The sequence below is a fragment of the Squalius cephalus genome (genome assembly GCF_949319135.1).
Source record: "Squalius cephalus genome assembly, chromosome: 9".
NCBI lineage: Eukaryota > Metazoa > Chordata > Actinopteri > Cypriniformes > Leuciscidae > Squalius > Squalius cephalus.
The window spans coordinates 16,617,077-16,627,724 of NC_137130.1; the positions used below are offsets into that span (position 1 = coordinate 16,617,077).

At 39.4% G+C, this 10,648-nt stretch overlaps 1 protein-coding gene across 2 annotated transcripts in view; it reads left to right on the forward strand.

Annotated features, from left to right (window-relative positions):
• Nucleotides 1-10,648, forward strand: part of klf7b (Kruppel like factor 7b) — a 42,478-nt gene that overhangs the window by 13,376 nt on the left and 18,454 nt on the right. The window lies entirely within an intron of this gene.

Consider the following 10,648-nt stretch of genomic DNA (forward strand, 5'->3'; position numbering starts at 1 on the left):
AGACAGGATTTGTGTTTACCTTCCTCGTACATGAAAGCAGGAGGAAGAGAGACTAGAAAAGAGCAAAGGAGTTTGTTGTCCCATAAAATACCAAATACCAGTTGTGCAGAGTCTGTGTAATTACCACACTGCAGGATAATTATAAAGAGGACAGATTCAGGGATGAAAAAGCCATTTACGTGCACTTAAGTGAGCGATGGCAATTAACTGGGATGCCTATCCCGGTACTGAGAAATTGGGATGGAAATCCTCGCAGTCAGTTATCACACAAACCAGAAACGACCGGCCTTCTCCTATCTCTTGGAGGTGAGCCTCGCAAACAGGCTCGAGCAAGTTGTTTAATTTTTTAAGCGGCTTTGCTAATCTGCATTCTTCATTTTGTTTTGGAGCCTTTCGTGCGTAAAAAATCCCCACAGCACAAAGACTGGTGGGGGCAGCTGTCGGGTTGGGAGGGGTCTTGAATTCCTGTTATCATAACTGCCTTTGTCCATCACAGCGGCCAGATCCAGGGGCTAAGTTGGAGATTGGACAGGTTACCATATCCATTCCCCTCAGGGTAGCGTGCCCGCACTTGTCCACACGGATTCCAGCCAGAAAATTTGTCCTGGCCGATCTTTTTGTGTGCTTATCAGCAGGATTGCAGCCAGATCATGGAGGCCCAGTGGGGTTACATAACTTCTCTCTGCTCCAGTCATTGCATCTGCAGCAAGGCATGGACCCCTGCATCCCATCTATGCAATTTCCTTTTCCATTTCCTTTCAGCTGGCTGGCCAAGCCGTTGTGCGTGCTGCTCGCATGGGATAGGAAGCTCAGATAGATGTAGTGTTTCCTCTCCACGAGAGCTCCTTGCGGAGCCTCCAGCTCACATCCTGTGGTTTATTACAAAGAATCATCCAGGGTTATATATAGCATGAGGTTACACTGTTAAACCCATATGTTTGACCATGCTTGGTTGTCAGAGTGATGCACCGAAATGAACATTTTTGGCTGAAAATGAAAATTCTGGATACATTGGGCTGAAACTAGAAATTAGAAAATGGCCAGAATAGTCCAATATACTGTAATTAAATATTCTATTTAATATATTATTATATATTATAATGTATTTATAAGTGATTACACTTCTTTATTCAGAAGTCATTACTACAAATTATATTATATCTGCGTTAAATTGATCAAAAGTGACTGTAAAAACTTACATGGTTACAAAAGATTATAAAAAAAAAAGAATAATAAAGATTTCAAATAAATATTTTTGAACAAACTTATAACTTGAACTTTCTAGTTAAAGAATGCTGGGAAAAAATATAATGTTTTTACAAAATATTAAGCAGGACAACTGTTTTTAATATTGATAACAATAATTAGTGCTGTCAGAATTAGCACGTTAACGCAATTAAAAATATTTAACGCAATTAAAGCAGCATCCATTTTTTTTCCATTTTCCATCCTTTGGGCTAGCATTACATTATATGATCACGCTCTTATTCATGCAAATGCTTTTAGCGCTCTTATTCATGCAAATGCTTTTAAACCATTCAAGAGTGACAAGACAAAAGAGAACGCGCCTGTGAATGTCCTGTCTGTGACATACACGATGCACAGAAAGACGCGCGCCAGAATAGAGTTCTCTTTTGCACTTGAATGAACAACAACACACAGAATTGTGCCAAAATGCCAGTTTTCTAGTATTCTAGAGCAGTCTTAAATGAGTTAAATAACATCATAAATGAACTTAAAGAGTTGTTAGAAAATGAGATGCGCGCCAGATCCGTGTGGCGGCAGGTCTTAAAGTGACAGCAGCCTATTAAACCCGCTGCTGTGATGTCTGTCATTAATGTTAATCAAAGAACAAAGGTAACAGAGAAAATTGTAACTTTAATAAGGATTCATCTATATTTAATTAATAATTTATGCAGTTAAGACTATAAAGTGTTTAAGAACTTTATTCAATTTAGACAGGTAGGAAGGCCACAGGTAAATATTACATTTATTATAATGGGTTTATGTGAAGATTGTTTTAAGTTCACTTAAATTAAAAGTTGTTATTTTTTTAAAGCCTAATAAATGTTGAAATTGATAGCTTTCAATTATACTGTAATGTTGAATGTCTATCATTAATGTTTTTGTTTTTTTTTAAATCTGTTTCATAGAAACATCAGTACCAGTTTTAGTATCAGTGATACTGGCCTTCATTCATAAAAAGATGCCATTACAACAAATATTTAAAATATACTGTCTTTAAGTTGTTTAACAGTGGTTTCTAAACCAATATTTCGACCAAAATATCCTTGTTACACACATTAAATATGCTTATACAAGGGCAATGCAACACAGCATTGAATAAGCCTGTTTTTAGCAGCACTGCTTTTTTTTTTACTTACCAAAGACATTTATCAGTCTATTTATCAGACAGTCCCCACTACTGACTCTGGTCAATGAATAAGACTGGGCTTTTCACTTCTCCCCTGCTGTTCCTTGACTAGATGTGAATTTCCCATGGTTTTATGCCACACTGCAGGGCATAGAATGCAGAGAAGTCTGACTGATAGTCCCTACAGTGGGATAGAGGTAATGAGAGCACCTGCTGGGTCCCTGGCTGAGGCTCCGTCCTGCAGACACAGACAGACAATGATAGAGAGCTGACACAGTGAACCTGAAGTCCTTGCAATCCAAAGTCATGTGGGCTATTGCTTTGCAGTGACATAACTGAGAATGAAAAGAAACAACCCTTTCACACCAATGCCAGAGCTGTCACGCCAGGGTAATTTTAATCTTCTCTCCATGTGGCTTCCTGCTTGTATTGCACAGAACAGAAGTGCTGATGTATGGGGTAGATCCAAAAGACAGATCTCAAGACAAGAATATTTAAATCCGCTATGCATTTTTGGCAATTTCTTTGCTGTTTTCTCGCTTTTTGCTCGCGGGTTTCTCTATAGAGCTCCCCCTACAGCTTCGGAATAGATATTTGACAACACTGTCGTCAAAACTTGTTGGCGACTCTCCCCCCTCCCATGTTCTCCCTCTGGTCATGTGCATTTGTTTTCAAAGAAGCCGGCGAACGCACGGAGCCATGTCCACTGAGGTATGTATGATACACAGAAGGCTAGCATATAAATGTTTAGATTGTGTATGTGTGCAGTGCCGTAAAGCAATTCGTTACATCGCGAGACCTGATAACACGCGATACTTCCAAACGCTGAGGCCGGCGGCCCGCCAGCCCAAAGTTGCAAGGGTGGTTTTTCCGCTCACAGGCGCTAGGGGGGTGCAAGAAGACCACCATTCAACCTGAAAAAAGTCATATAACCATTCCAATGACTCTGAAGCTGTTCAGTTAAGGTAAATTAAGCTAAAAAAAAACCTGCATAGTTCACCTTTAAATTTAAACAGCTTCCTTAAAGAAGTTTTATTTTAAATACGATGTCAGCAGGAGCTAAGTTGCAAGAATTTGTGTTTAATATCATCAATTTAATGGGCACAATCATTTATAGTGCTTCAAATATGTTCCTGTGTTTATCAGTTTATCACCATAACCGAGATAGGAGACATTCTTGGTGAAATAAAGAGAACTCTTTATGTCTCCTAGGGGTATAGACCTTTACAAGTGCCTGATAATGGTACTGCAGCTGAAATTGACTCCCTTGGAGAACTTGGCCTATTAGTCATGTCTGTTGCCTGTTAAAGTATGGTATGTAACCAGAGATCTCTATACAATACCCAGAGGGCCATGCATCTTATGATACAAAACGCCCTCCAACTCAGCCCCCACTTCCAGCTCGCTCCTTGACGGCCAGCTCTCTTTTGTTTCCTCTTGTTCTCTTTTGTCTCCATGTGTTGTATCCCCCCACCCATGTGGCATTCTCTTTGCATTGAGTAATGAAGATTAGCCTGGCATCAGTCACAATAGAGCCCCCCCCCCCAACCCCAACCCATCACTAGTATCCCTTACTTAGACTCCCCAATCTTATAACAAGCTGTTAACCCCATTTAAAAATGTCCCCTTTCAATCGGCTTGTGACGGGGAATAATCCAGCCCGAGCGATTTAATGAAAATCGCTGTATCCTGATTAGATTACCCCAGTGCCGCCAGCCAGTGGCCATTAGCCGACCCTGTACACAGATAAACAGCAGCCCCACTCCACAAATCCAGTTAAAGGAAGACGGAGAGAGGTTTTCTGAGGCTCAGCTCGCCTCTTACCAGCCTACAGTCTTACTGCCTTTGTCAGTGGGATTATCCCCCATTTGGCACATCTATGGAAAGGACTCATTCATGTCCTCCTGTACCCACTCTATCCATTATTGCGCTTGCTCATTGCTCTATCATTGTGCTAATCGTGATCTTCTATGGCATATCTGTGAGGAAGATTTAAGTTTTATGTGATTTTAACGAGCATTCTTACATATTGGTAAATCGTAAGGACGCATTGACGTTGAAATTGTGACCAATGGAGGATGTTTATTTATTATTATTATTTTCTGTTAATTATGGCCTTATCACTTAACCAATATATATAGAAACATATAGGAATGTAAATGCTACTCTATTGCTAACTAAGCATATTTGTGGAGCACCTACTTTTTAAAACAAAAAGCAAGTACACTATGATCAACATACTGTCTGGTTATGATTAAACATGAATCCAGAATCGTACTTTGTCATCTCACAGACTTCACATTGTAGCACATAGTACAATGACATCTTCATCTGTGCCCCCTCCCCAATATAATTTCACCAGGTGTTCTTCACTGAGTTTATGAAGAGTTAATAGTGACTTTGTTCATTTGGGAACACGATCAAGGTCGTATTATGTCCTCTACAATCCTGTGCTGATGAAGCCATAGTGCCTTTTCAATTCCTTCACAGCTTCTTTGTCCCTTTTGTGACCTCTGTTACTGAAGTCCCACAATACTTTAAAAGCAAAACCAGTGTTTGTGTACACAGAAATAGCTCTCAACAGCCCCATACAAGCACACCCAAAGGCTGATTGGCAACCAAGCCGCCTCTTCCATCTTTAAATGGAGGTATTCATTAGCTGCAGCTGCACCATGTCAGACTTAAAGTCTCCTTGTGTGGATGGATGCAGATGGAGAAGACAGCAGACACTGTCTTTCACTGTCAATCCTAAATTATTGAAAGTCTCCTATCAAGTAAAAGCTTTGATGAGACGTGGCACTGAAGGCTGGCATGGAAGAATCTCGCCTAAAAGGGTTTCAAAACAACTAAAATAGAGAAGTATCCCAATAGCGAATAACAAGTTTAATTTACAACCATTTAATTTTGGCTAGCCTAGTGCCCATGTTCTGGCCCCTAGCTAGTCCCCTAGTATCAAATGCAATTATTTAGCTTGCTGGTGCTCAAAGTAGGTATGCACTAGACAACATGCTAGCTTGCTAATCTTTGGTGCCAAGTGTGTCATAATGCTCTCAATAACACGTCTTTGCTTGTAGTAGCATCCATCTGTGAAGTAATCCTGCCTCTAAGGGTACAGTGCACAGATAATTCTTGGTTGTTATCTTGCATGATTAGCATTGCTCTTTGTTCCGCATTACATGCATGCTCACTCAACGTATTGTGGAGAAATGGGCCATGTGTCTGTAGAGAAAAGGCTCAGTGATATTTCCAGTTGCTTTGATGGAGTGGACGGGCACAGATGCATATTTCCTGCTCCTGACCTCAAGAGTGTTCTTGTCATAATAAAGCTGTCTCAGTTATGTCATGAACCTGATCAGGGCCCTAATGTTCCGCCAAGTGCTGTCAACGAGGATAAACTCGTCCACAACTATGGCTAATGATTGTTTTTCTATCCCTGTGCTCCCTCACTAGGTGAAGAATCTGCAAAATATTTTTATTAGCTTGTGTTTTCTCACCAAACATGGTTAGGTACTTCCAGTGACAATCTAAGATGACTAAAACCTATTCAGTGCAAAGAAATGTACCTAAATATCTGGCCAGCAGACACGTTCACAAGTCCACTCTCCAGTGTTTTGTCACAAGTCCAAGTCAAATCTCAAGTCCAAGTCATTAACTTGGGATTTTGTAGTTGGGGAAAATATATAAAAGTCCAAGTCAAATCTCAAGCCCAAGCATTAACTTGGGATTTTGGGAAATTCAAAAGTATGGGGTCTGTAAGAGTTTTTCTTTTTAAATAAATATTTTTGTTCAGCAAGAACACATTAAATTGATCAAAAGTTAGAAAAGACATTTATAATGTTACAAAAAAAATTATCTTTCAAACAAATGCTGATCTTTTGCACTGCTGTTGTGCTGTGAACTGTTTTAAGCATTAATAATAGTAAGAAATGTTTCTTGAGCATCAAATCAGCATCATATAATGATTTCTGAAGAATGTGACACTGAAGACTGGAGTAAATGCTGCTGAAAATTCAGCCTTGCCATCAGTGGAAAAAAAAACACTTTAAAATATATTAATATAGAAAACAGTTATTTTAAATTGTAATAGCATTTGGCATATATTGCTGTTTTTACTGTATTTATGATCAAATAAATGCAGCCTTGAGGAGCATAGAGACTTTAAAAACATAAAACCCCAAACTTTTTTAATGGTAGTATATATATTATAGCACACAAAAAAGCAAAAAATAAATGATCAACCAATAAATAATTAAATAAACAACCCACCTGGTAATTGTTTACAGTGAATTGTTTATGAATCATGATTTTTTTTTATTTTTCAGTATCGCTCCTTGATTTGTGTTGTTTACTAGTCTCTAATTAAAGTCGAATCTAAAATCATTTTTTTGCAAATTTGTGTCTGAGTTGCCATCTCTGTTGTCCAGTTACTTGGACATTCTATACTCTGATGCTTCACCAGACTCTGGTCTTACTGTTCTGTTCCTCACTTGATAATGGAACAGGAAAATGTGTCTTTCTGATACAGGCAGCACACACAATAACGTCCCAAACCAGTGTCCTGCTGTCTTTTCACATTTCAAAACCCAACAATGTGGCTGCTATGGAAACAGCTGCCAAGCCTGTTGTGCTCATCTCTGGCTGAGTTCCTGTCTGTCTGTTTCCTCTCATTTCCCAGAGGAGCTGGTCTATGTTTACCAGCCAAAGAGAGACACTGGAGCAGGAACAGCACTGGAGAGGCCCTCTCGGTCACAAGGTGCAGCTGCAAAAGCAAGAAGCAAAGCTAGGAAGGAAAATGGAGGGCAGGGAAAGGGATGAGGATTTCAAAACAAATTTGCAAATCGCATTACACGGTCAACATGTAATTAGCTTTGTGTGCGAGTGTAAATATTGATACACAGTAATGAGTACATGGAGTTTACACTAATCTGAAACCCAAAGCCAAGCTTAGCCTTTCTACAGAGCTCTCTGTACGACCATTATGCTCGACGGGATCATCCTTACATTGTATTTGCATGGTGCTTTTTATGGTCTTTGAGAAGAGGGACATTACTAACACTTAGAAGCAGTCTTGTGTCAAGTATCTGATTTCTCAGTGGAGTCACGTAACATCGTTTCTGAACAGATGTGAACATGCTGAGACAAGAAAGGAAAAAAAAAACACTCAATGGGAACGTCGAACAGAAGCCACATCAGCTCCAGACATTACCTTCATCAATATATAATAATCCAAGATTGGAAACATGATAGAAATGAGCCAGACAGATGAACAGATCATTGAGTAGCACAGATACCACATGTTTTGTTCTGAGTCAAAGAACTATAAAGCGATAATCTTGATACTCACGGTTCCAGATGACAGTATTAGTACAAGTATGTTTGCCTTCTTAAAAAAGGACTTTGGCCTTGCTGATCCTGTCAAATTTGTTGTGTCTAAAATAGTAGCAGACAGAAAAGATTCTGGGCACTGGGACCGGGCCAGTGATTCAATTACTCTAAGTACACATTTGAGCAAGGTCAAGTTCGGCGCACGGATATTCAAGACATAAACTGCAGCCAATGTCTTCATATTAAGCAGTTGTAGTTATTACATACCAGAGCACTCACTTGTTCACAGGTTTGGCAGACAGACAGGCCACTAGACATAAAGGAAAGAAATATGGAGCATCTGTCTATAGCAGTGAACCCAGCAGCTAATTCATACACACACGTTTCCACACAAGCTACGGATTTCATTTATGAGAAAATTCTAAATAAATTGCAAAACATTATTTGGAACATGCAGCATTTCCATTGCTTGTGCTGAGTGAGAAATATTGATCATTCTATAAATTATTTAAAAATGCAATACTGAATCCATTAGTGAATTTAGGCATCATAAAATTATAATGCACAGTATGGAAATGGATATTCATTTTGAGATTTGCTAAAGATTATATTTAAGTTTAGATTAACTTCAAATGAGTTTTAGATGTCTTTAAAGGCCATCTAAATGTACAAAATAGGGCAAATGAACATGCACAATTAAATAACCTGTATGGACAGAAACAGAAAAAAAAAAAAAATCAGTTGATATATGATATGGTACTGACACATCATGCATCCCCATGCTCTGACAAGCTTCATGTTTGCTAGCAATCTTTGACAGATGCCTTACGTCTGGAAGCAACAGCGTCCCAGACTGTTCTGGGAGGTAATAATAGTCAATCACAATGACTTTTTTTATCCACATTTAAGCATTTATTCAGTAAATGTGCTTATAGCATTGTTTATGTGCATGTCGTCTTATCAAATACCCAATGAATCTATCCACCTCAAGCGAGCATATGAATATTTATTTATATTTATCTATTTATCTATTTATCTATTTATCTTGCTGATTCCATCCAGCATTTTAATGAATATTCATGGATGAAAACCCAGCTACCGAAACCAGGTTTTACTCAGCAAACCTACAGCATTGAAATGTTCACTGTAAGGTATAATTTAAAATTAGGATGTACAATTTGAAATGCCATAATGAAGAACTACACTGCTATTATATAAATGCCACTCGTTTGTAATCAAGTTGTGTTGTTTCTAAAAGAGCGACCCTGTGTAGTGCAGAGGTGGTTTTGAGCAACTTGATGACAAGCCTGTGTAGATGCATTTGCAGCGTAAGCCTACCGAATCTGGCTTTTTGTTTGTGCAGAATGCCTCCCTGACAAGCCATGCAAGTTACATTTGCAGATGTACACAAGGGATTTAAATATCATCTGGTTCCCAGGCAACCACAACAATAATGAAACCTATATGTAAATGCATGACACAAAACCAAGTCTTTTTCTCCAGAGAAATCTGGGGCAGAGGTTCTTCCGCTAAAGAGCTGCTCAGTAAATCTGGCCCTGAAAATGTTCAGGCAGTTGGGATGCCAGAGCCTCAGGCTTATTTGCAGTGGCCCATTCGTCACAGAGTGTCCAGTTTTGCCAACTCGCTAATAGGACACCATCCTCAGTGAATAATTGGCCCTTTTTTTATTTTTCGCCATTATACCGCAGCTCTGCACATTTTAATTTCACCACGGCAAGAGCTGCATTGTTTTCTCTTGGGGTTTTTATGTCTCTTTTGGCAGAAGCATGATATTAGAGATCTTTAAAATGGATCATTCTTAACATGTTACCAGCGTTCTGCCAATGACAGATAGTCAGCACCAATCCACATAACCAATCTCAGCCTACTCTTCAGCTATGCAGCAGTGGAGAAATCAGTGGCAGGTGGTCATTGGCACGTCACTGAAGAATGACAAATGGTTTAGCCATGGCATTCAAGCATCATACTTTTCACTAAAATTACACAATTTTCAAGATCGCTCTCTGCTGCTCAAACACACAGATAAGTATCTGATCTTACACGTGTAAATACACCCTCAAACTGGAGGCTGACCGGCAGAAATTCACAGCCTGCTGTAAGTAAAACATTTCTCTTGTGTCCTCTATCTTACATCTTTTTCCTCAGCAAACAAATGCTGCACATTGGAGGACAGAGGCCCTGACTTGACAAACGACCTGCGACGAGCCTCCATCCACTGCAACAGTGGCCAAGGGCCAAGGGAAACGGGATTAAATTATCCACCCAAATTAAAAGAGCATATCTGTCTTGTTCCTGCTAACAGCTGTTAGCATTTATCTCCCACATGTGTCCGTGCCATTCATTCATTTTATAATCTGCGTTTATCAGACTGGCTAGGCCGAAGTGGGGCAGAGGGGACCAAGAAGAGGCGCCCGGGTGCTAATTGCCTCGCCATGCTCGAGAACGTCTGTGTGTGTGTGTGTGTTCCAGAGGACCCCACCGTTTTGGCAAAAAAGGGGGAGGTGGAAGTGTAAGAGGGGGTAGGGAGGGATGACACAGGTGCAGAAACAGGAAAAAAGGAGGGCTATTACACAGCGGGAGAGTCTGCAAAAAGTCACTCCATCACAGACCGCTGATTAAAATTTCATAGGAGGGGGCCAGAAGGACGAGTCTGCTGTAGGTAGTAGTTAAACAGTAGAAGTGGATGAAGGCCTGTAGAAGTAGATGGATTTCATTTATTTAAGTAGGGTTATGGGTCAATGACGTATAAGTAATCACTATTTAAAAAAAAAGAAAAGAAAAAACAATCTAGTTTAAAACCAATGTGCCAAGTTTTAGAAATGTACTCTTTGAATTATGTTGGTTTCATATGGTTTAAAATAAATAAAACACTCTTATTGTATACTATCTTATATCCATAGTAGTTTCAATTGAAAAAAAAAAAAAAGT